The sequence below is a fragment of the Nyctereutes procyonoides genome, unplaced genomic scaffold (assembly GCF_905146905.1).
Source record: "Nyctereutes procyonoides isolate TBG_1078 unplaced genomic scaffold, NYPRO_anot_genome, whole genome shotgun sequence".
In the NCBI taxonomy this organism is placed as follows: domain Eukaryota; kingdom Metazoa; phylum Chordata; class Mammalia; order Carnivora; family Canidae; genus Nyctereutes; species Nyctereutes procyonoides.
In genome coordinates this window covers 9056260-9082107 of record NW_026575021.1, presented here as the reverse complement: position 1 = coordinate 9082107, position 25848 = coordinate 9056260, and the positions used below count along the sequence as shown (strand labels likewise).

Sequence of the window (25848 nt, the reverse complement as noted above, 5' to 3'; positions counted from 1 at the left end):
TAATTTACATTCCTATACATCCCTCTGTCTCCTTTGGTTCTAGATCCTTGCATACATTGGAACACAGTGAGGGAAGGGGAAGAGGAATCAGAGCAGAATGAAAGCTCCTAAGAGCAGGGACGGAAGGCATGTGCCATTCAAGGCTGAGAGCAAGGATACTAGAGGCTTCTTGTAGTTTTCCAATGTGGTAGAGCAGAAAAATAAAGTCATATACACCTCGTATTGGGTGTGCAGCCAGAAAGTCATCAGCACTAATTCAAAGCAGCTGGGTGGGCAGAGACTCACTCAGCACTCCTTACAGGCCATCTCCAGAATTCAAGCAAAGGACATCTCTCCCCCAGCCTCAGTGCCTAACTGCAGTGTCACTAACACAATCAGACGACATCTGACCATTCAGCAGGCGGTTGGATTTTATAGTTAATTACAAGTCTAATTACACATATGACTAATATTAAGTCTACTTTAACAATGCTAGGACAGAAATGGTAGTTTTAGTGTTCTGTGGTATTAAATAGATTATTTAAATAAGAGAGTCCTATTTTGTTTATAAGTAATATTTATTGGTATGTTTTCACATAATTTTGGAAGGGAGAAGAGATATTTTAGGAAAAGACATGAAATGCCTGTATATTTAGCAAAACAAAAATAATGTATGTTTTTAATTATATTCAAGTCAGACAACCACATAGATAGCTGTGTCTTCAGTTCAAATACACCTAATGTCCGAGGGAAAATGGCTTTTAAAATATATGCAGGATTTCCAGACCAAAGACTGTATTAACAGTGGACTGGCTGTACCTTACAGTCACCTGGAGAGTTTTAAAAATTGTTATTCTCAGGCCATGCTTTAGGCCAGCATCGGAAGCTCTGAAGGTGGGCTTACACATCAATAGTTTTAAAACTCTTCGGGTGATCCTGATTTGCAGCCAAAGTTCAAAACTATCGTCAAAAAAGAATGCAAGATTGCCCCTCACAGGCTGCCTTTAATGAACCTTTTGGCTTGAATCTCTGAGTTTGCAATTCTATCAATTGCTTAAGAAACAACTGTTGAGAACTTTCAGTTAAATGTGGAAGATTGAATATACAAGTTTATATCAACTTCCAAAACTGACAGGAAAGCAGGAAAGAAGGTACTAACCCACAAGGACAAGAAAATAGGACAGGGGATGAACCTGATGCAAGGTCAAAAAGCACATGGTGGGGCAACTGGGTGGCTCAGTGGTTGGTGTCTGCCTTTGGCTCAGGTCGTGGTGCCAGGGCCCTGGGATTGAGTCCCACATCAGGCTCCCCTTGGGGAGCCTCCTTCTCCCTCTGCCTGTGTCTCTGCCTCTCCCTCTGTGTCTCTCATGAATAAATAGAAAAAAAATCTTTTTTTTTTTAAAAAAAAAGGACATGATGAGAAAACCCTTGAGTAACCTGCCATTCAGCCATGACACCTCAGAAACACTCTGGAATTGGGGTACCAGGAGCTGCTGGAGGTGGAGACTGGAGGTCAGTGTTTGAAAGTCAGACTAGTCAGACTATCAGATATCGTCCCCAGATCAACCTCAGCTAGGTGACTGATTTCTCCCTTGCTTCCAAGGAGAAGGAGGTTAATCTTGGCTAAAATGAAATAGAGGGCCTCCCCTCCCCATGCCTGGGACACCAAAAATAGCAAAGGTGGGGGCTCTCACTTAAAGGTGATTCTTAGCTCACCCCTCTCTCCCTGAGCAGTTCTGGGAATGTTGGCAGTAAGCCTTAAAGCTTCAGAAAGGCAACTGAAAGGGAACTCTTTTTTCTTTTTTCTTTCTTTCTTTCTTTCTTTTTTTTTTGACAGCAAGAGAATTCTGGACCATTTTGTGTGTGCCTGTGTGCCACAGGCATGTCCGGCAGTCTGGCGAAGCTTATGGAATCATGTGCAGAATGATGCTTTTGAATGTATGAAATAAAATGCATAAGATTGCTAAGAAAACTAATTATATTGAAATACAATTCCCAAAATGGACAAAAATTGTGATAGATGTAGTTTTTTATTGCCATTTAAAATAGTAAGATCTAGTGTTAGGTCCCAAGCTGCTGTATTTCAAATTAGTGGTGAGTATAAATAGTCCCTCAACACACCCACAACAGCAATAGTATGATTCAACATACTTTGATTGCTATTGGTAAAAAATTATATAAATACAAAAAAGTAGACCTTAGCCTACAGACCTAAAAAGCCTTGGGTTGGACAAGCCCTTTCTGGAGAAATGGACCAACCTGAGAGAAAAGACCCACAGATACTTCTATTTAGGTGCAGGGGCTTGTTTGCTTAGTGAGGCCCACCAGGCAGGAAAAGCAGTCCTACCCATGCACAGAACCACTTGGTGCCTCACTCTTAAAGATGAATAAGGTCGGGACGCCTGGGTGGCTCAATGGTTAAGCATCTGCCTTTGGCTCAGGGCATGATCTGGGGTCCTGGGATCGAATCCCACATTGAGCTCCCTGCGAGAAGTCTGCTTCTCCCTCTGCCTTTGTCTCTGCCTCTCTCTGTGTCTCTCATGAATAAGTAAATAAATAATCTTTAAAACAGTAAAAATAAATAAATCAAGATGAATAGAGTTGCCAGGCATCTAAGATAAGCCTCCAGCATAAAGACACGGATCAAAAAAACAGAATCAAGAAATTCAGAGGATATACAAAAAATGTAGGGGATTACCAAAATGATAAGGGATACCTTGAGAAAAGAGAATTGCATCCATGTAATAGGAACAGGATGCCTTAAAACACTCAGAGAATAAGAAAGAGCTCTTGTGAGTTCAAAATGATAACAGAAATAATTTGAAAGACCGAAAGAAGTGTTGAAAGATAAAGCTGAAGTAATCTTACACCTAGAAAAAAAGGGAAATGAAGTGGAAAATTGGAAAGAAAAAAACCCTTAGAGAATTATTCTGGGTTCAGGATGTGAACAGAAAGAGGTACAAAAAAATGTGCCAAGTATCAAAGAAATAATATAAGAACATTTCCTAGAATGAAGGACACCAGTCTTGAGATGGTCACCACAGAAACCATAGAGTTTATTGGATAAAACCAGAATTCCCTAAGCAATCTGGAGAAAGATTTTGTTCAATCAATTGAATTGGTGGGGTTTTTTTTGTTGTTGCTGTTCATTTGTTTTAGCATTTCTAGAACAGAGTGAGAGGATATATACTGCTTTGGCAAGATGTCTAAAGTCCCAATGCCCCTGACATCATTCACCTACCGTTGAATAAACTGTTCACCCGGTGACAACTGCAAAACCTTTGCCACCATAGGGAATTTCTAGGTTATCTTGTTGAACATTCAGCTGGTAGGCAGATGGAGCAAAATGAAGCCTCGGGCTACTTTTGGAGGTGACTGGGAGGAGAATGGAGGAAGAGTGGGGAGCAGACAGCGTCTAGTAGATAGCAGCAGACAGGAAGGCGGGAGGGGGCCCACAGAAAGAATACAAATATTCCTTTTACTCAAGGCAACCAAACGATCAATCCCTGTCCAGCCTCAACTCCCTGCAGGGAAATGCAGCTGAGCAGCAACAGACACTGGGAGGAGACTACCCAGCTTTGAGAGTCGCGAGACCACCCTGGGACCCATATGATAGCTCCCTCTTCTCTTAGCCCACATCTGGGGTCTCACCTACCACCAGGCTGGGGATCTGCCTGTCAAAATAACCGAACAGACACACAAACTGAAGAATACAACATCTTTTGTACAGTACACAATAGAGCAGACACAGTAGAGCAGATGTTTTGGAATACTTGCATAAGTAAGAGTAATAAAATATAATGAACTATTGTATGTTACATAAATTATAGAAATTTTATATGACTCTTTCTAGAAATAGACATCTATTATGCAATTTATATGATAGTATGTAATAGTAAATTATATATTATTATTATTGATTGAACTCTTCCTATATGCTAGGCCTTGTGCTGGTTAAATCCTTCCACAACTATGAAAGGGAGGTGTCATCAGTGCCATCCCACAGATGAAGGAACCCAGTGAAGAACAGAGTCACCATCTGGAACCACTGTGGGCCTAGCATGACAGTATCTTGTCTCATCCAATCTTCACGGCAACCCCATGAGGTAGGCATTCTAGAGATGAGGAAACAGAGGCTCGGCGATGGGAATCTCAGAGGTCCCGTGAGTGCCAGGTGGCAGGTGGGTCTGTGTGGGTCCTGGTTGTGTCAGACATCAGAGCCTGACTGATTGTTGACACACTAATTCATAAACAAGCAGAGCTCAGCTTATGCCTCTCCAGTTTGCAAATGCCTTTTGGTAAAATCTATTCTTTTTCCAGACGGGCTGGGAAGGGGTAATCTTGCAAGCCCCTTCTTCCATACAGCTGAGTTTCAGACACTAATTCAGTGCAACGTAATTCAGTTCAAGACTCCCTGAAAGGGCAGAAGGCCAAGTGCGATCCCTTCAGAAAATCTCGGAACAAATTTATTGCTCCTTGTGATTGGGCAAGCTGAAACTGCATGCAGTAAAAGATCCTTAGATCTATAGGAACTAGACACATCAAGCAAGCTCTTTCTTCCATTTTAATGATAATCTGTTCACTTTAATTGAGAAAAACAACATCACACCAAAAGGATTCTTGGGCTCAATTGGTCCAATTTTCTCATTTGTTTACAAATAGCGACACTGAGGTCCAGAAAAGTAATTATTTCAGATGAGTCCCCGGGGCGCCTGGGTGGCCTAATTGGTTAGGCGTCTGCTATTGGCTCAGGTCATGATCTCAGGGTCCTGGGATCAAGCCCCACGTTGGGTTCCCTGCTCAGTGGGGAGTCTGCTTCTCCCTCACTCTCTGCCCCTCTCATGTGCTCTTTCTCTCTCTTAAATAAATAAGTAAATAAATAAATCTTTTAAAAAATGAGCCCCTAATATTTTTCCATAATACTCAGAAGCCAAGACAAAATGCCCTGCTCAGTGAATTACTGAAGAACAAATAATTTTAAATTAAAAAAAAAAAGTCATAGAGTTAGATCAGAGAGTAAGGAAGTAGAAGCCCAGGTAATTTCACTTCCTCTGTGAAAAAAATTACTGTGTGCTGTATTATACAAAGCTGTCACAGGGCTACTCAGAGGGCCACTCGGTAGAGCCTCTGACCTATGAAGGGCCTCAAAATGTGGGTATATGGCATGATACATTATTTGTCTTTTTCATTTTCATTGTCTAATGAATACACAGTAGCTACCTGACATGATAATGCAACAACCTGAACACAAAAGGAGATAGGAGAATCCACTTGCCTTTTATTGAGCAAGACATCAAAAGAAATTTGCAAAAATTTAAAATAATGCTACTCATTTTATATATATGCATATATATATAAATTGTTATTGAAAATGTAGTTATTTTTTGTAAAGATATGTTATGTGTTAAAAAAAAAAAGCTATGTTATGTGTTAACAGGTAATGGGTTTATTATTGTCCGGTTTAATTTCACACAGATAAAACTTACATAAACAAAGCTTTTTGGGGTTTCTGAAGTATTTATAAGAATATAAAGAGGTCCCAAAAGACCATAAAGTTCAAGAACTGCTGCCTTACTGGGCCATAGTGCCTAGAAGTCAACTATGAATTCGGAATTTATCCTGGAATTATATTGTGAGTGGCAAAAATACACTGCATCATATTTTCAGTTAAAAGCATTACCCAAGTGCTTTTTTTCATTCATTTTTTTTTTTTTTTATGATAGTCACACAGAGAGAGAGAGAGAGGCAGAGACACAGGCAGAGGGAGAAGCAGGCTCCATGCACCGGGAGCCCGACGCGGGACTCGATCCCGGGACTCCAGGATCGCGCCCTGGGCCAAAGGCAGGCACTAAACCGCTGCGCCACCCAGGGATCCCCCCAAGTGCTTTTTAAATAGAATATAATAGGGGATCCCTGGGTGGCTCGGCGGTTTGGCGCCTGCCTTCGGCCCAGGGCGTTATCCTGGAGTCCCGGGATCGAGTCCCGGGATCGAGTCCCGCGTCGGGCTCCCAGCATGGAGCCTGTTTCTCCCTCCTCCTGTGTCTCTGCCTCTTTCTCTTTCTCTCTCTGTGTCTATCATAAATAAAAATAAATAAATCTTTAAAAAATAAATAAATAGAATACAACAGAAATGTCAATCCTGAAATCATGCTATAATTTTACAGGTCTGTGTTGACATTTCTCTATTTTCAATATGCTGAAAGCTTATATAACGTTAAGCCTTTCTTGAATTCCAAACATTCACCGGTGGGGAAAACACAAAGGCGAACTCCTACACTCTGCTGCCAGTACTGATGGCTAATATTTACTGAGCCCTTACTCCCTGCCAGGCCCGTTGCTAAGTGTTTTCCGCTTGTTCTCTCAGCAAGTCCTCACGACGCTACACAGAAGGCCCTGTCCAAGGCTGGGCTTCTGGTAAGTGGGAGAGCTGGGATTCGGACCCAGGTCGTCTGTCTCCAGAGCCCCTGCTCTAAACCACTACTAGCACATACCAGTCCACTCCTGCCTCAGGAGACCTTCTTCTACTTTGCAGAATAGAAGGTATTTTCGGTACAAACGAGGAGATGGGAGATACACATCAGCAAGGCTTTTAAGAGTACGATGGGTTGTGGATGAGAGTCCACGGTTCTGCCTTCTGTTGCCTTTCGTTGCGGCTCCTCTAGGGCAGGCTTCTGCTTACTGCAATTGTGTTATTTATTCATTTGGAAAATGAACCCTATGTGCGAAGTGCTCTAGGGCTGGGAGATCAGATGGTAGTTTTTAAGGACTTTTTCCCTGGGGAGGTGTGTCACAAGAAATTCTCATAAAGGCAATATGTCCCCCTATTTCCATTATGCAAATCTGATTGCTTTGCTCAGTCCTTCCTCAGCCCTTGGAAAGGAAACGCGACACTAGTAGACAATGGTACGAGAGAAACGATCAGTCGCTTTCGCCAAACCCACAGTTTGGGTGGACAGAGGGGTGACGGAGCCAGCTGGCCTGATGTCATTACATCCAGATGTGGCATAAGCCTTTTAGTCAAGGGAGCTATGCTATTAGGCGACTTAAAAATATATATTATTATAAAATATGATACATGAAATAATGACAGCAGTAGTAATATTAGTACTCCTAGTACTAATACTAGTAGCAGTAGTAGTAGTTGTTGCCCATGGAGGAATTATCTTGGGTTTCCATCAGTCTACTTAGTTTCAAGTACACGGGAGCTGATTTGGAAATTTTCGTCTTCATTTCTGTTCAAACTCAAATCCTAGTTATGAGAGAACCAAACAAAGAATGATAGGTATTGTTTTGCATGTTAACACGCATATCTAGTAGCAAAAATATTATTTCTAGTCAATTGGGGAATTGAGGAGTGGGATGAATGGTATTCTGATTGATACCCAAAATCAAAAGCTTGATTTTATTTATTTATTCGAGAGAGAGCGAGAGGGAGCATGGGGGGCGGAGGGGCAGTGGGAGAAGCAGACTCCTTGCTGAGCAGGACCCCCTTGGGGCTTAATCCCAGGACCCTGGGGTCATGACCTGAGTTAAAGGCAGACACTCAACCGACTGAGCCAGCCTGGCGGCCCCCTACCTACATTTTTTAAAATTGATTCAAACACATTGACTTTCCTCCTACCATGATATAGATGTAATAGCAGGATAAAATATGATTCAACTGTGACACACAGTAAAAGAAAGTATTTTCGCTCCAAGGGAGAGGAGATGTAATATCATATGTGTCATTAGACACAAGGAAACCTACTTTTTGAGTACATTCCAGGAATTTAGTCTCTTGAGTAACAAGACTGCTAATCGTTACATGGAACACACATAAAGTAACAAATGCTTGGTGATATGAAAGCACAAATACAAATGTGAATGAGCTTGGCCTACCAAAAAGAATCATTCATCTAGTAACATTCTGAATTATTTTCACATTGAGATGACAAAATGGAAGCTTTGTTCATAGAAATATATGTTCATACTTAAAAGACGTAAGACAAAGTCCTGCAAGTCATAATAGGAGCTTAATACATGCTACTTAATAAGACAGATTTCATCTTCTAGACAATTGGAAGTAGTATTTGGAATAATGTTTTTGTTGGACTTTATTCATAATTTATAAATACTGATTTTATGACTTTCCACTTTAAAAGTATAAAACTGAATAATCAAACTTTATATTCGAAGCCCTAATGGAACAAAAACCCAGAGCAATTATTCTGTGTGCAACTTATTCCCCCAGTGTAACAATTCTGCAGAGCTAGTAAGAGAGGCATAACTTCTTAGAGAAAAGCTATCAAACATTTAAAATAGTTCCCATTTTACAAAGAGACAAAAAGAAAACAAAGGAGAGGTGACTGATCTCATGTTCATAAATCTACTTAAAGATCCTTATCCTTCAACAGATTAAAAAAAGTAAAGTTCAGAGAGGTGAAATTATTTGCCCAAAGTCTCAAACCTGATAAACAGGGAAGTTAGGATTCAAACCAAATCTGTCTGATTCTAGGACATTCCGGCTTATCTCTCAAGGGAAGACCCCTACATAACTTGAATAAGATTCACTGCTATTTGATGAAGGTGCTCAGAATTTATTCAAGGTCTCTTCATCCCAAATGACTTCCTTAATCACTAAAATTAGATTTGCTTGATTAAATTAACCTATATGACCACCCCAGATGAATATAAGTAGTTCTTGGACAAGGGCGCCTGTGGCAAATTCTCTGCTTATCAAAATTTTATTCTAGCTTAAGCTCAAGGCATCAGCAGTCTATCCTGGATCTTCTACCATTTGCTGCTAATTTTGAGGCAAACTGCAATCACATACTCCCTTTTCCCTCCTTCCTTAAGACATTTGTTCTTTATATAAAATATCAAAGTCATCCCAAGTTTACCTTCTTTTGGCAATAGCTCCCAAAACATCCATTTCTTGATCAAACACTTGAATGCAATGGGAAAGCTGTTATTAAAGAAACGTCAAACAATACCCTGGTAATGGAATGAAACTTGCAGAAATTATAAATGGAGGGAGGGATTCAATCATAGAACCCAATTATGCCTCATCTTCAAGCTACATTATTATACCAACCTCAGGGAGTTCTGAAGACAATTCGGGAGAAAGTTCTAGATCACTAAAGTCTTTGAAAGCAGGCATGAGACAGTGGGGGCATAATGGGTGGGGGTGAAGACTCTATTATTGAATAAGCTCACATTCAGAAGATACTTTAATACAATGAAGTGTGACTTTATTCATGTGGAAAAAGAAACAACCACCATGTTAAAATATGCCCCATGCGGTTTGAATTCTAGCCTCACCATTGACTGTTTATGAGATGTTGGGCAAGTTTCTTTCCTTACTTGAGCTTCAATTTCCTCATTTGAGAAGTTGACATAAAAGAGGCCTACCCACAGGTTTCAATTAGATAATCATATAAAGTAGTGAGCTTAATTATTTAGTGCCTGGCACATAAAAAGCACTCAATAAACTATGATTTATAATTTAGAATATTATTAATATATTCTTGGGAGGAGTCATCTACAGTTTTCCACTAGGATGAGTGCTTCTAGAAGCCTACTTATGTAAGCATGTTTCTTTTTTTAAGAAAATAACCAATTAGTTGTCCCATTAGTTACAGAAGGCAAAAACAGCCGAAAAGAAAAACAGAGAAAGGGAGAGAAGAGAAGTCTAGTCCTGGCAGCAGATGCCTTGAGAGTGGCAGGGAAACTTCCAGCTTCGGATCATCTCAGTAGAATAGTTATTATGCAAATGACAGGCTTGTAACCAGCAGTGGTCATAGGTTGCGAATACCAGTCAGCACAGTAAATTCAATATGGCTCTAATAAGCTGGGATTATTTATACCATATATAAATTAATTCAAGGATATAGATCAGGGAAGTAACCTGGGGAAAAGGATAACAGAGACAAACTTGGGTCTAAATACAAAAGGGAAATCTGGAAAGAAAATGAATACTTCTACTGTAAGAACACTTTACAGTACAAATAATAAGTCAGATGTCATATGTGGAGAAAGCACGGAAAATCTTTGCAATCCTGCTGAGAAACTGTACTAGCAACCCATCAGTAATACTCTGGGTCATCTAACAGAGTTTATTATTTTTCTCCAGCTACACTTAGTCATATTTAAAGACACTAACTGTTATTCTGCATTTATGTTCATAATATCATACTTCAAACTATGTCATACTATCTTTTAGGTCAACATTTTTCAAAAAAATTACCATTCTATTTCAATTTCTTTTTGTCTTAAAAGATGATTTGATAATAATTTTCTCTCTCTCTCCATTTGGCTTCTGTTACCATATCTTATCAAGACAGAGTTTGGAGTCTTTCTAACTCAAAAACTTAAACACACATAACGCTTCCTGCTGCCACTCCACCACCATGCCGTATGTTTTGTCATTTTTCAACAGTTTTAACATGGGCACAGTACCATTCTGTACAAGGAAGAAATGAATGAGGTTACTGGCTGAAGGTTTAAAGAAAGAAAGTGACCAATCAAGCCCTGGAACAAGAACCCCATCTGTTTTTCATCCATTTTCTTGCTACTGTATTCCTTGAACAGCTCTTCGAAGAATAAAACCTTAAAGAACGTGAACTTGTGGCAAGACCATACAGAATATTCTGGAACTGTGCTTTGAAGTAAAAATCATTCCCTTAACATCAGGGAGATTTAATACTACCATTTCACCATGAAAATAATCACAGATGAGTGCTCTGACCAGGACTAATTGTCTTTGAAGTTCTCTAAATTCGAGCATTGAAAACAGTGCTTGACAAAACTCTTTACTTTATCAAAAAATTACAAAGAAAACAACTTGCAGGCAAAGCTCAATCTAATTTAGCCTGGACCCAAAATTAAAGCTGCGACGTTAAGCAAAATTAAAAAGTGTATGAGAATCACGTTATTAAGACAGCTTAAATTTGAGAGCCTGACCTTTGATGCTTATTTTATAATTATCAAGGTGATGAAATAACTGCTGGGTGACAGCGGCCATTTAGCAATCAGAATCTGAACAATCAGTATGTGTACTCTTTCCTTGGGACCGTTTTATGATATGTGTTCAAATTCTGGACCAGAAAGTACAGCTGTAAAAACAAATGTTAGAGCTGAAGCAAAACAGAAACAATGAATATCATAGGTTTAGAAGAACATTCACTTGCACCTGAATGAGTCCCTTGGGGTGTTCAAGAGTCAGAACATTAAAAATTGAAGTTTTTCAGGGCTCTAGTAGACCCCTACCAAACAACAATATTAGGTAGAGCACATGCTGTTCGTTCTCTCTGGAAAACCCTTCACTCTCTCTGCCTTGTGCTTGTTCAACTCACCCTTCAGATCTCAGCTGAAGTGTTCCTTCCTTGTGGCTGCCTTGCCTGGCTTCCTAGATTCACCGCACCCCCACCCCAATAAACACACCTCTCTTTCATATCACTTGTCACAGCTGCAGCTTTACATTTTTATGTGTGGTTATTTGACCAGTTCTCTCCCTTTAGACTGTAAGCCTCGTAAGGAAAAGGGGTTATAGATGTTTGTTCTCACCATGTTAGCCCCAGAACCTAGCACAGAGCTGGGCACAGAGTAGACATTTCATATGAAATGATGAAAGGGAAGAGGATGAAGTAATTACAATTAGTTGGTGAAGTCGTTACTATCGGTTGGTTAGGTAAAAATCATGACCAGGATTCTACTTCAAGCCAAGCACAGGGAACATCAAGGAAGATATACAGGATTGGGATGGAGATCTTGGCTTTCTTGCTCCTATACTCATCTCAAACATTGCTTTATTCATCCTGGACCTCACATCTTGCTTTTTGGTCAAACATGGTCAATATTCATGCTTACATTTCAAAAAAGGTTTTCTGGAGGCTGGATCATAATTAAAAAAAAAAAAAAGACCTGTAATGGCACCTTTTAGAATCCATGTGTACAATGAACTGATTTCTCAGTAAAGACAACAATGATAAGGCCAAGGACAGGAGTCATCAACACCTCATTCACTAAACCAGGGGGTAAAGAGTCTGCTTTGGTCTATGACAAGGATAGACAGGAGGCTGATAGAGTCTGAGGTTCAGGAGGCCAAGAGGAATCAGTCAGAGGGAGAAATCCACAGTATCACGTTCTACCAGTGCTTCCCAGACTCCCGCCAGGACCACCTTGCTCTAAAACACTGCCCTATGGCCTGTTAAAACTCAAATATTAATGTAACCTGTGCTAAACAACATAACGAAGGTGAGAAGGTGAGAAAATAAAAGATGGCTAAGCAGTGCAAGTATAAAGGGGATTTTTGAGTTTTAATGAATACTTTTTATTTTTAGATAAGTTTTAGGTTTAGAGGAAAATAAAAAACAAAGCAGAGCTCCTATATCACCCCTAACTCCCCTCCACAGTTTCAAAAGTGTCTTTTTTAAAATATAAAGTTAAATGCCAGAGATAAAATGCTATAAAACCTGTCCCCATTGTTTCATGTTAATTGGCAAGCTTTCTATTTTAGATAAGGATCAACACTAATTAATGCATTTTAAACAGCTTTTTCGTTTATTTCAACAGTAGAAAATTTAAATACTGATGAAAGACAGAAGGAGGGAAGAAGAAAGGAAGGAAGGAAAGAAAAGAAGTGAAAAGTTCAAACATAATCCTTTCACTCAACAGTAACTAAAAAAAATAATATTGGTCTATATTCTCCTATACTTTTTCCTGTGTATATATTTTTAGAAAACTGGAATAATATTTTCCATATTTTAGTTAAACACATGATTATTTAAACACATTCATAGAATGGAATAACCTGGCCATATTGGCATTTTTATTAAATGTTCTTCAATACTGGGGTCCCTGGGTGGCTCAGCCAGTTACGTATCTGCCTTTGGCTCACGTCATGATCTGGGGCTCTGGGATCCAGCCCTGCATCAGCCTTCCTGCTCAGTGGGGAGTTGGCTTCTCCCTTTCTCTCTGCCCTTCCCCCCATATTCTCTCTCTCTCTAATAAACAAATAAAATCTTTTTTAAAAATTTAGAAAATATTCTTCAACATTATTTTTAGTGGTAGCATAATATTCCATTTTATGAATAGCCATCATCTATTTAATCAATGCCTCCTAGTTTTGAACATTCAACATTTATTTGTGAAATTGCCAGCATCTATTTCCCCAAATTCACTCTTATACATTTTTAAAGAATGGCACTTTGTAGGGTGGGAAAACCAATGCAGTGAAACACTAGATGAGTTATTTTAATCTCTATACAAGATACTAGTGTTGGCAAGGCGGGAGAGAAGAAAAGCTCTTCCTATGACCCTTGTATAACTTTGGACGGATGTGCACGGTTCAAGGCCAGCAAAGTGATAAATAGATTTTGGCAGCTCATTCTCCCCACCTTGAGTAGTATTACAGTGTGTCATTGGAGTGGATCATTTAGAACAGGAAGCCAAGGACACTGTGTGGTGTTCTCCCGGGGTAAATTCACAGATACCTCATAGAAGGCTTTGGCAAGATTCTCTGTATGCACAGAGAAGCATAGAAAGTGGCTTTATTTTTAAGGCTCAGATTCAGCTGAAGGATCCGCCAGGGAATCCAGAGAAGGGAATGCCTGCGCTTGGGTTAAAATAGCTGGCTTATTCTTGCTTTCACAGTGCACAAAAGCTTTACTCATGTGCCCAGCAGTCATCTGCTAATCTCACACCTTGAGATAAGTAGTACACACACATCCTCATTAACATTGAGTCAGTGACTCTGAAGGGAAGGATATCGAGGAGACTGAATTTCTAATTCACATTGAGTGACTAGATTTTCATATCTCATTGCAATTCAGTGCAGCTATCAGCCACCGCAGGCAATGCAAAGAAGCTTCTTGGACAGAAGTAGCAATATATGAAATTTCCTGGGAAATGTCCCAAATGCTATGCTTCAAATTTGCGGTAGTAAGTCATGGGTATATAATTTTACCTTCTAAGTGCCTATTTTACATTTAAAGATAGAGCTCTGTGGTGAAAAAAAAAATGCTAACTAGTTTACTCATTTTATTATAACTAACTTTTGTTCAAAATTGGAAAAGCTTCCTAGTTAGTTTTTTTTTCCTCCCGGAAATAAAAATAGTGCAACATATTATAAAAATCCATACAATATGGAAAGGAATACTCTAGAAAGTAAAAATCACCTTTAATCCCATCATTCCAAGATATATGCTGTGAAGTGGTCGGATAGCTGGTATATATTGTAAGAGGTAGTTTTCTCCTTGACACTTAAATATTTTTAAAAACATATTAGACATACTTGCTTTGTAATCCACTCCACTTTAGCAATGTAAATGTACATCTTCCTGTGTCGATCAAGACTGATGTTTTTATAGCTGTATAATCAACTACTTTTAAACCTTTAAAAAATCCTGATATGTTTTCACTTTGACGATTGAGTTAATAAGATGTTTTTTGGTCATGTGTTTAATGTTGACATCTGACTTGTTTCTAAAGAGAGAAACTTCTTAGTAGACACTAATTAAAATAAATAACCCAACCATTTATAGTTATAAATGACTGCGCAAGCAAAGACTATGCACAATAAAAACAAAAATAAAACTATTAAAATGTCTAAAAACTGTTTATTTTCTTAGAGTTGGTTTTATCAGTTGTTTACTTTTGAAATGAATTAAATCAGAATTTTTGACATTTTATGTGTTGCTCAACTTGTGCTACTCAAAATGAAGTAAAAATAAAAAGATGAAGTGATTTGTACAAAGCAAAAGCATTAAAAGTAAAAATTCAATTAAACTAAGAAAAGCTTTACTAATTTGAAATGAAATTAATTATGAAAAACAAGTCAATTAATTCTCAAAAGGAATCTTGATTAGTATCTGAAATGATGAAAGGAAAAGAGTGTAGATAAAATTTTCAGTTGTTTAAAAACCTCTTAAGTAATAAATTACAAGCAGAATTTATGAAAAAGAAGTCACTGATTTATGATATATAAAGTGATTGACTTAAGAGGGTGAATTAAAATACTAAACCATCATTACGAAACAGTATCTATACTGTGTAGGCAACAGCACCAAAGCTATGCTTATTGATTGACTGATTATTTTGTACTTTTCTGCTCACAGCACAGATAGAAGATGATCTAGAAGATAGCCTTATCTATAAGTTGACCCTTATCTATAAGTGGCTGATTCCCTTTGGAACAGTGCTTTCTTTTTTAGTGTTTGTACATTATACCAGATCTCTTGGATACTGATGAAAGCTATAGATTCTCTCCCTATACTTGTATGTCCGTACTGCCACAGACATACAGGAGTTCACATTAGTCTCCTTTCTTGCTTATTAATGGAACCTCCAGAATAAAGATGACATTTCTGATGTGCTCATGTGACTAAGTTCTGGTCAATGCAATATAAGGATAAGCATCATGCTCAACTAGGAAGTATTCCTAAAGGTAGGGATCGTGGCCTTCCTCTTTCTTTATTGCTGGCTTAAATGTTTAACTGTCATTTTAGACTATGAGAAAGGACTTAGTAAAGCAAAATAAAACCAGAGGCTAATCAAGAGGAAAGGATCCTGGGCCACTAATGATTATGGAACTGCTATACTTGTCCAGGATGGCTTATTTCTGGAGTTTTTGTATGTTTGAGAAAGAAAGAAACTTGTATCTCATTAAGCCACAATTACTTGGTGTTCTGTTACCACTGAAACTAGTATTAACTGATATATGTATAAACACATACAAGTCTGCATGTAATTTTAGAGGTGTGAGGGTTCTATGGATCCCAAATTAAGAAATATATATATCTCCCCTCTAATATTTTCTCCATTTATTTAGAGTGATATAGAGGCTTAGTCTTAATTTTTTTATTGAAGTGTAATTAACTTTCAGTTGTACATTTCAAGATTCAGCAATTTTATACATTATTCAATGCTCACCTAAATAAATGGAGAAAATGTTAGTGATTTGATTCAGATTATCTTAAAAGGGAGTTACTATTGATAACTCCTAGTTGTATATGCAAATCTATTCGCCTGGTGAAGATTAAATTCACTATAAGAATCCAAAAAAAAAAACATTCACATAAAAGATTTTTGCCAATAAATAGTAAAAAATCATAGATGACACAATGATAATCACTTCACGTTTTTACCCTGTAACTAACAACTTTTTTTCACATCCATTATCTTTCTTGATCTTCACAATCATCCTGTGAAGTAAATACTGTTTTTAATCCTATTGGTGTATAGACTTAAAAACAAACAACAAAAACCCACAAAACTGATTTAAAAGTAAGAACAAACAGACACAAAACAGGCTCAGGCTGTTTCTTGCTCAAAGTTAAACGAAGTAAAAACTATAACCAAGGAGACTATTTCCAAACCCCATGCCCTTATCACTGTTCCAATGACTATATTAGAAGTATAAGCAACCCCTATTTTGTAAAAAGATCATTCTTAAAAACACAGAAGGAAGTTAAATATATATATATAACTTAAAAGTTATGTTCTAAAAGGGTGATTCTCTTCTCATATAACTAAACAATATTTTAGACATTATAAAGTTCTTTCTTTAAAAAAAAAGATTTTATTTATTTATTCATGAGATACACAGAGAGAAAGGCAGAGACACAGACAGAGGGCTCCATGCAGGGAGCCTGACATGGGACTTGATCTTGGGTCTCCAGGATCACGCCCTGGGCTGAAGGTGGTGCTAAACCACTGAGCAACCGGGCTGCCCTATAAATTCTTTATTAAAATTGTTTCTACGTCTTTTTAGCACCAGATAGTAATACAATTAGCATGCAATTATTTAAAATATGAAAAGCCAAAAAAAAAAAAAAAGAAAAAGAAAAAAAATATTTGTTTAAAATGCAATTCTTCCCTAACACTGCTGCTGGCCTTTCTCCTGGTGATAGATGTTTTCCTCAATAGTATAAAACCCAAGGCAGACCAATCCAAGTGCTAGCTACCGTAAGAACTTTATTTTTAAAATTTTAAAAAAGATTTATTTATTTATTTTAGAGGGAGAGATACAGAGAGTGAGCATGAGTGTACAAGCAGGGATGGGGAGGGGGAAGGACAGAGGGAGAGGGAGAGAGAGAGAATCTCCAGCAGACTTCCCACTGAGTGCAGAACCTGACTTGGGGTTTGATCTCACAACCTTGTGATCATGACCTGAGTGGAAATCAACTCAGATGCTTAATAGACTGTGCCACCCAGGTGCCTCACCCAAAACAACGTTAAAAGTGGAGTTAGTGGGACAAAATTTCTTCTCTGGTAGGTAAGTTGCTAGGATTTAAGTCCAGGGACTCAGATATTTAAAGAAAACCTCATGTAAGAAGAGACCAAGACCAAAGAATGAGAAAGAGATGGAGAGTGAGAGAGAAACAGAGAGTCCAGCCAGCAATCCAAACACCAATTTTAGTCCCTGGGATATCCAGGCTGCCCTGGCTGCTGTAGTCTTTGATTGGACTGAGTCTCCTCCTAATAAGGCCATCTTCTTCATGTAGTTGGTCTGAGTTGGGTTTCTGTTATTTGCCACCAAAAGGATATCAGTAAAAACATTAAATATAATATTGTAAGTTAAATTCCTAGGTGTTCATTGCTGCACTCATTTGACATTTATTAGGCATCAACTATATGCCAGGCACTGGGCTAGGAGCCAAAGATACCACAGGAAGCCAAATAGGCATGGTGCCTGACCTTATGTAGATAAACAGTCTTACAGACAAAACAGCCACAAACTAAAGAAAAGAACAATTTTAATATTGAGCCTTGGGACTTGCTGATGGGAATTTTGTGATGCTAGGTCAAATACTCTTTCTCTAAAATTTTGTCATGAAAGAGTTGAACTACCTTCCTTCCTTTGTAGAAGATTCTGTAGTGGACCATATCCCTATCAACATAACATGATTCTGGAATTTCTTTCAGCATTAAAACACTAGAGTGACACTATGAATCCAGATTTTAGAGCTCTCAAACCCCCATTTCTTCCGTGGCATCTTTCTAGCGTTTTGTAGATCTTCTTTTCTTTAACAAATGAAAAATCAAGTGATCAATTAAGGGTAATATTTAATTGAGCTTAAAATTTACTATTTTTAGGGCTTGTAATCATTTCCAACTCGCCTCAGTGAAAATCCATTCATTGATTGTTTTCATTCATTCAACAAATATGTACTGAGAACCTATTATATGTCATACTCTTTTAGTTGCCAGGAATAAAGCAGAGAACAAAAAAGACAAAATCCCCAGTTCTCACGGATTTCATATTCTATTAAATTCTAGCAGCAATCTCACTGACAGCAAAACTTTCATTTTTTTCATTGCTCATTAATATTTATAAATAATGAAACACAATAAAATGTTCAAATAATTGTCAAAACATGGCTGAACAAATCTGGTGACATTGTCAAAACAGGATTGCTCAGAATGAGACAATGGCATCAAGAGTTAGAGATCTTTATCAACTAAAATATGACTCCAACTACAAATTTTCTTTAAGGGTTTTATTTCATTGTATAAAAATGCAGATTATAGCAACTTCACTTTTGGGGACCTATCCTATTGAAATAACAGTGCAAGTATGTAGCATATATGTACAAGCATGTTAATATAGTATTGACTGTAATGGCAAAAAAAAAAGTCAAAATAACTTGTATATCTGTCAGTAAGAGAAGGCTGTGACCACATGACTAAATTCTGTGACACAGGAGAATAAAGGCAATGACTGTAATTTCTGGTTGCATCCATTAAAGGGAAGGGTCATGCCTTCCCCTGCTCCAGTCACCCTTCTGACTGGTTAGAAGGGGATGTGCTGGTGGGCCATCCTGAAGTGTGAGGATGAAGATAACACCCAGAAATGCCTGGGTCCCTAACATGCCACAGCTGCTGTCCAACCCTGACTGCTCTTCTGAACTGTTACTTGGAAGAGAAGTTTCTATGATAGCTTAAGCCAGTCTTAGAGAAATCAAACTTATATCCCCATTCATACATAGACAATGGAATATTTTGCAGCTATTTTTAAGAACAAGTTAGAACCATGCCTATTTATTGGGAGATGTCCTTGATATGTTAGGTAACTATGTGATAAGTAAGTAGCCCAAATTTTGTAAAACAAAAGAAAACAAACAAAAACACATCAAAGCCTATGTTGTACATAAATGCTCATATGACCACAAGAAAAAAGGTATGGAAAGATAACCTGAGTACCGTAGGAAGAGTGGGAATTTGGGGAAGGGGATGGTGGAGTTGACTATTATTTCTAATTATCTCACATTACATGTATAATTTTTAAAATATCAGTTGTATAAAACTCAAAGACAGGGACGCCTGGGTGGCTCAGTGGTTGAGCATCTGCCTTCAGCTCAGGGCGTGATCCCGGGGTCCTGGGATCGAGTCCTGCATCGGGCTCCCTGTATGAAGCCTGCTTCTCCCTCTCCCTGTGTCTCTGCCTCTCTCTGTGTCTCTCTCATGAATAAATAAATAAAATCTTAAAACAAAAAAAAAACCTTAAAGACAAGTTATATGAGCTAAATATTCAGAGTGGTATGAATGAATGAGGTCTTGTTGAATTAAAACTTTTTTTTTTTAACTTTTAAAAAAAGTTTTTATTTAAATTCCAGTTAGTTGGGATGCCTGGATGGCTCAGCGGTTGGTTAAGCATCTGTCTTCGGGGCAGGTCGTGATCCTGGGGTCCTAGGATCGAGTCCCACATCAGGCTCCCCACAGGGAGCCTGCTTCTCCCTCTGCCTGTGTCTCTGCCTCTCTGTGTGTCTCTCATGAATAAATAAATAAGATCTTAAAAAAAATAAATTCCAGTTAGTTAACATACCGTGTGATATTAGTTTCAGGTATGCAATTATTTACTCCACACTTCTATATACCACCCGGTGCTTGTCACAACTGCATTTCTTAATCCCCATCACTAATTAAACCCATCTCTCCTCCAACCACCTGTCTGCTAACCAGTTTGTTTTCTAAACTTAAGAGTCTGTTTCTTGGTTTGCCACTCCCCTCTCTTTTCCATATGATCAGTTGTTTTGTTTCTTAAATTCCATATATACCTGAAATCATTCGGCATTTGTCTTTCTCTGATTGACTTATTTCACGTAGCATAATACCCTCTAGCTCTTTGTGTTGCACGTCATTGCAAATGGCAAGATTTCATTCTTTTTTTATGGCTGCCTAATGTTCTATTGTATATATATATATGGATAAAATCATATGCTATCTGGAATTTACTTCAAAATAATTTGGGGGGGGTTGATTTTATCTGCAAATATTTCAAAACCTTTCCTTAAAAGGACTTTTAAAAACACAATCATAAATAAATAAATAAATAATAAATAAATAAATAATAAATAAATAAATAAATAAATTAAAAACACAATCACAATACCATTAGGATACTTAAAAAATTAATAATCATTTCTTATATTTTATCTGGTACAAACCAATGAAAGTTAGCGACTTAGTTGGGGCAAAAACCACATAGAAACCCTGATCCCCAGAGCTTCCATTCAGGGAGACCTCATTCATTCTTACCATTAGTTAATGTTAAGGAAGTCCTTATTAATGAAGGCCACCTTCTGTGAGCTGTACTGTACAGTCATACATCATCTCATTTTAATTCAAGAACCATGGGAGGTACATATTTTTGTAGGACTAAACAGGAGGTTGCAGATGGAATGGTTGAGATTACATAAGAAGGACAGACCTATGGAGTATTGAGCCCAAGACCTGGCTCAGAAAAACAACTCAAAACACAGTGACTTTTTTGTATTAAGGTGGATCCAAGGCCAACAAACTGATAGGCCGGGCTCAGGAAGATTCTCTTTCTTGGGAATTTGAAATTGTGATGCAAAAATTGAGTTAGTTAGCTGTGGGGAAGTGAAGCATAAGACTGTGTAGATCAAGGGATCCATGGGTGGCTCAGGGGTTTAGCGCCTGCCTTCAGCCCAGGGCATGATGCTGGAGCCCCAGGATCGAGTCCCACATCGGGCTCCCTGCAAAGAACCTGCTTCTCCCTCTGCCTGTGTCTCTGCCTCTCTCTCTCTCTCTCTCTCTCTCTCTCTCTCTTTCTCTCTGTGTGTCTTTCATGAATAAATAAATAAAAATCTTTAAAAAAAGAAAAAAAGAGTGTGTAGATCACAGTCAGACAGTTCTACAGGGCACATCAAAGCTCTGTGTTGACCAAGCTTAGAGAGAAGCAGAAACCTAGAGTGAGCACAAGATAAGGATCTGCGAGGAAGAGGACAGGAAGATGGTGTGCAGAGAAGCAAGACAAGAGGCTATCGGAGCGAGGCTGTTTGGAGGAGACTGCACGCTCAAAGATGCTTTGGATCATCTTGAGCTTGGCTGTACTTCCTGCAATTGGATTCCATCTTTCCCATCTTTCCTTATAATCAATCCCCTTTTCATGTGATCTAGTTTGGTTGGGTTTTTGCTTCTTGCTGCCAACTCTTCCTTCCTCTCTGATTAGCAGTAATTCTACTACCACTACTCTCCATCATGACTGTTTTGTCTCCAAGTACTCCTAGTGTGGTATCTATAGCATAGGACATGCTCAATGAACACCTGGTCAGGACTTAGGCTTCTCATCCCTTCTGCTCAATATTCTAACACAAGAGCAACAAAAATTCACCCCTGAGGGGACTTCCGTTGCCTTTCTCAATGGTTTCATGTCAGATCTGTACCATGCGGTCCCTTTCAGGCCAGTCTGGTACAGCAAATCAGGATGGATTTTCTGGTGGTCATCAGAGTACCACTGTAGAGAGAGAGATTTTTATCTTTGCCTCAGAAATTACATGAGAACCATATTTTAATTAATAGGTTATATTTTCCCTCAGATTTACTTGTTCTTAATATCTCAGAGAGAGACTTCTGCTGTCAAAAACCACTCTAACATCAGACATTTCTTTCTGATTGTGTGATATATTCTTACTGTGTCATACAGCCATTCCTTAAACACTTATACCCAGAACTGTCTCTAGTGACTCTTTAACAGTTTGCCATGTATTCTCATTGTCAGGTAATACTAATCTGAACGTAAATGTAGAAGGGTATAAAATCACCACCTACTTTGCATGTTTTTACTGTTTCTATGTTTACATATTAGAGTTCCTTAAAAGTAGGACACACTTGGGTTTCTACTACATGGAAATTATAGAAATATGTTATTTTTCACCCTGGAAATGTACAAAGTTTTGAAATTTCTTCACTTTCCACTGCTTGGATAAAGCTCATTTTATGAGTTTATTAAGGTTGATCGGTCTCTATAATTTACCTGGGCCATGTTTAGCCTGTAGCCGTAAATACCAACTGAATGAGGCTAGCATACCAAGCATTCCAAATTCTGCTCACCCTATGAACACCACATTTGGATAGTCCCTCTGAAAATGAGATCAAGATGCTGAAAAGAAAAGGTGAAGACATTATTTTTCCTGCCAAAAGATTTGTAGACATGAGTGGGGCAAAATGACATATACATGCAAGGATTGTTTACAAAAAAAATAAGGCAAAGTAGTTTTATAGCAAAAGGTTTAATTTTTTAATGGCATTTAATGAAATCTGAGCCTGGAAAAGGTTGTTCTCCTCAGTCTTAATTTTAAAGCATTACCAAAAAAAAAAAAAAAAAAAAAAAAAAAAAAAAAAAAAACCTTCTATCACAGTTACAACTTTTCACTTGGGACATCTGGGCTAGTTACTCCACCCCCTTTTAATCTTTTCTAAAGAAACCTTTTATACACAAAAACATTCAGTTATTTTCTTTTAGCTAAAAAAAAAAAATCCAATCTTATAAAGTAGGTGTTCTCTACAGCATCAAGGTTGATGAAAACCATACCCTTGAACAGGAAGTTCAAAAGACAGAATGGCAGGCAAGAGCTGACCCATCTGCTATGGAAACATGTTAGCATCCTCCCAGGGCCGAGCCACTGACAAGAACACAGCATTATTCATGCAGAGCCTCTGCGTCCTGCTCTGGTCAGATTCCTTCCAGAGCCCCTGTCGGGCTGAGCAAGCCTGCTGATATCTGGCTGGCGTTGGGTCCTCATAACTGTCAGGGGCAGAGGTGTTAGTGAAATATTAGGAGGAAAATGAGGTGGATGGACCAATCGGTGGCAAAAGAAGTAATTTTAAAAGCTGTGAGGAAAAAGGACTTGCCAACTCCAAGTATCTAAATATAATTCTCCATCAAATTTGATGAACCTTCTAATGGTGACGAACAAGGGCTCCTCAGCAATGCTTCTCTATGCAGCCCCAGAGCAGGCTCCTGGCAAACTTGGGGTTACCCAATGGGGCTTATTTTATTTTCCCTATCTGCTTTTTTTTTTTGAGAACAAACTGTTTCTTCCTTCAGCAGCAGAGTCAAATCTGGAGACAAAGGCTTGGTAATTACCTTCATTTAAATGCACCAGAAGACATTTCATATATTGCTCAAACTTTGCCAAGAAAGGTCTAAGAATACAATTCAGCTATAAGATGTATGCTGTTCTAGCATCCAATGGAATTATCATGGATCTTATGCCAGATTTTCTTCCTAAGAAAGAGTATTCCTTTGTTCTTCTGAGGAAATCTAGTATCGGGTGGTATGTACATAGGTAATCACCCTAACTAAGTGTGATCACATTTAATTTTAAGAGATCATGATATGATAATAAAAAATAACAGAAATAGAAGTTTTTCCACATGTGGTTATTTTAATGTTAGATCAGTGCTTTTAAAACCTTATTCATAAGATTCCTTTAAGTGCTTGACTGTTTCACAGTTTAGATTCAGCTTTAAGATGCAATTTTCACTCCTCCTTTCCTCATACCCCCAAGTTTGCTGAAAAAATCATGGCAAACTCTAGTAATATTTATATCCTAGTTTGATAAATGCTCAGTCATCTCTATGGTATTAAAGCTTATTCTATCTTTCTTGAACTCATGGACATTTATTTCTCAAAATCTAGGCCAATCAGTTCATATCAAGAATGAGGCCTAGAATAATTATAGAACTCACATAAGTTCATATAATTAGCAGTCATTATTAGTCTACATCTAAAATATATACCAATTTTCTTTGTAATATGCTTTGACTCTCTTTTCAGGCCAAAATTCTACATGAGAGCTTATGTACATCAGGGTCAGCCAGATGTACCATGATCATTGTTAAGTGCCAGCATGTTTAGGAGCATTGTAAAATCAAGATCATTACCACTGGAATACTGGGTAAATATCTACTGAGGGGTATTTACCTGAAGAAAGCAAAAACAAAAAATTTGAAAAAATACATGCACTCTTATGCTCTTTTCAGTATTATTTACAATAGTCAAGATATGGAAGCAACCTAAGTGTCCATCAATAAATGAATGGATAAAGAAGGTGTAGCATACAGGATGCCTGGGTGGCTTAGAGGTTGAGTATCTGCCTTCAGCTCAGGGCATGATACCAGGGTCCGGGATCAAGTCCCACATCAGGCTCCTTGCATGGAGCCTACTTCTCCCTCTGCCTCTGTCTCTGCAGTTCTCTGTGTCTCTCATGAACAAATAAATAAAATCTTTTTTTTTTAAAGAAGATGTAGTGTACATACACGTACAAGCACACACACCATGAAATATTATTCAGCCATAAAAAAGAAAGGAATCTTGCCATTTGTGACACCATGAATGGACCTAGAGGGTATTATGCTAAGTGAAATAAGTCAGACAGAAAAAGACAAACACCATATGTTTTTACTTATATGTGGAATCTGAAAAACAAAACAAAAACAGGAATGGAGTCATAAATACAGAGAACAAACTGGTGGTTGTCAGTGGGGAGGGAGTGGGGATAAGGGTAAGACAGGCGAAGGGAATTAAGAAGTACAAACTTCCAATTATAAAATAAATAAGTCACAGGGATTAAAAGTACACCATAGGGAATATAGTCAATAATATTGTACAAACTTAGTATGGTGACAGATGGTGACTACACTTATTGAGGTGAATAATTGTCAAATGACTATATTGTACACTTGAAACTAATATAATATTGTATATCAACTCTACTTCAATAATTTAAAAAAATCATCCCCACTGGAACTATATCATAAGACTGCTGATTTTTCAAAATCTTTTGTATGGTTAATAGGAACCAGTTATTGGTTAAATTATAAGAGACTTTTTCTGAGCACCACCTTTTGCCTTGAACTATGATAGACCAAATGACTTCTTAGTGTCATTTTACAACCTGGGAACTGAGGCTCAGAGAAGTTAAGTGTGTGTTTGGGGTCACAAAGCAATAAGTGGTGAAGTGGAATCTTACAACCAGGTCTTTATATCTCCCAAACTCATATTCTTTCTACTATACTAAACTGCTTTTAGTTTTATTTATCCTTCATTTAATCACAAATAATTCAAATTACCAAAGCATTCATTGGTCAGAAATCTATTTTGGTTCTAGAAATGCAAAGAGAGCAGTCATAATTAGTTAATTAATAAACTTTTTTTTGGCAGAGCCTGATTTTAAAGGTTCCATTTTGAAACTGAGATAATTTATTATTTTACAAGTCATTTTTAAAAATTTGGGCGAGGAAATATTCCCAAGGCTTCCATTTTTATGCTGCACATTGTGTGCTTCTCTAAACAATAAGATCTAAATTAGAAGTCCTATTTTCTTTAGAAATCAGGAAGCAATTTACTCTGTGTGCTGGTAATGGAAGTTCTAAGGGGTTTCACATATAAACTCACTTCATTATGATGACACTGCTATACGGCTTATGCTATTGCTAGTTGTATGTTACAGATAAGAATCCTAAGGTACAGAGAGGTTAAATAACTTGCCCAAAGTCAGTCACATAGGTAGTAAATAACAGAATCAGAAAATGAACCCATATGATCTGGTTCCACTGCCCATGGTCTTCTCCACAATGCTG

General features: G+C 37.9%; 1 protein-coding gene across 3 annotated transcripts in view; it reads right to left on the bottom strand.

The window, feature by feature from the left end:
- The window catches only part of SCFD2 (sec1 family domain containing 2), a 417410-nt gene that overhangs the window by 158814 nt on the left and 232748 nt on the right, over positions 1-25848 (bottom strand). The window lies entirely within an intron of this gene.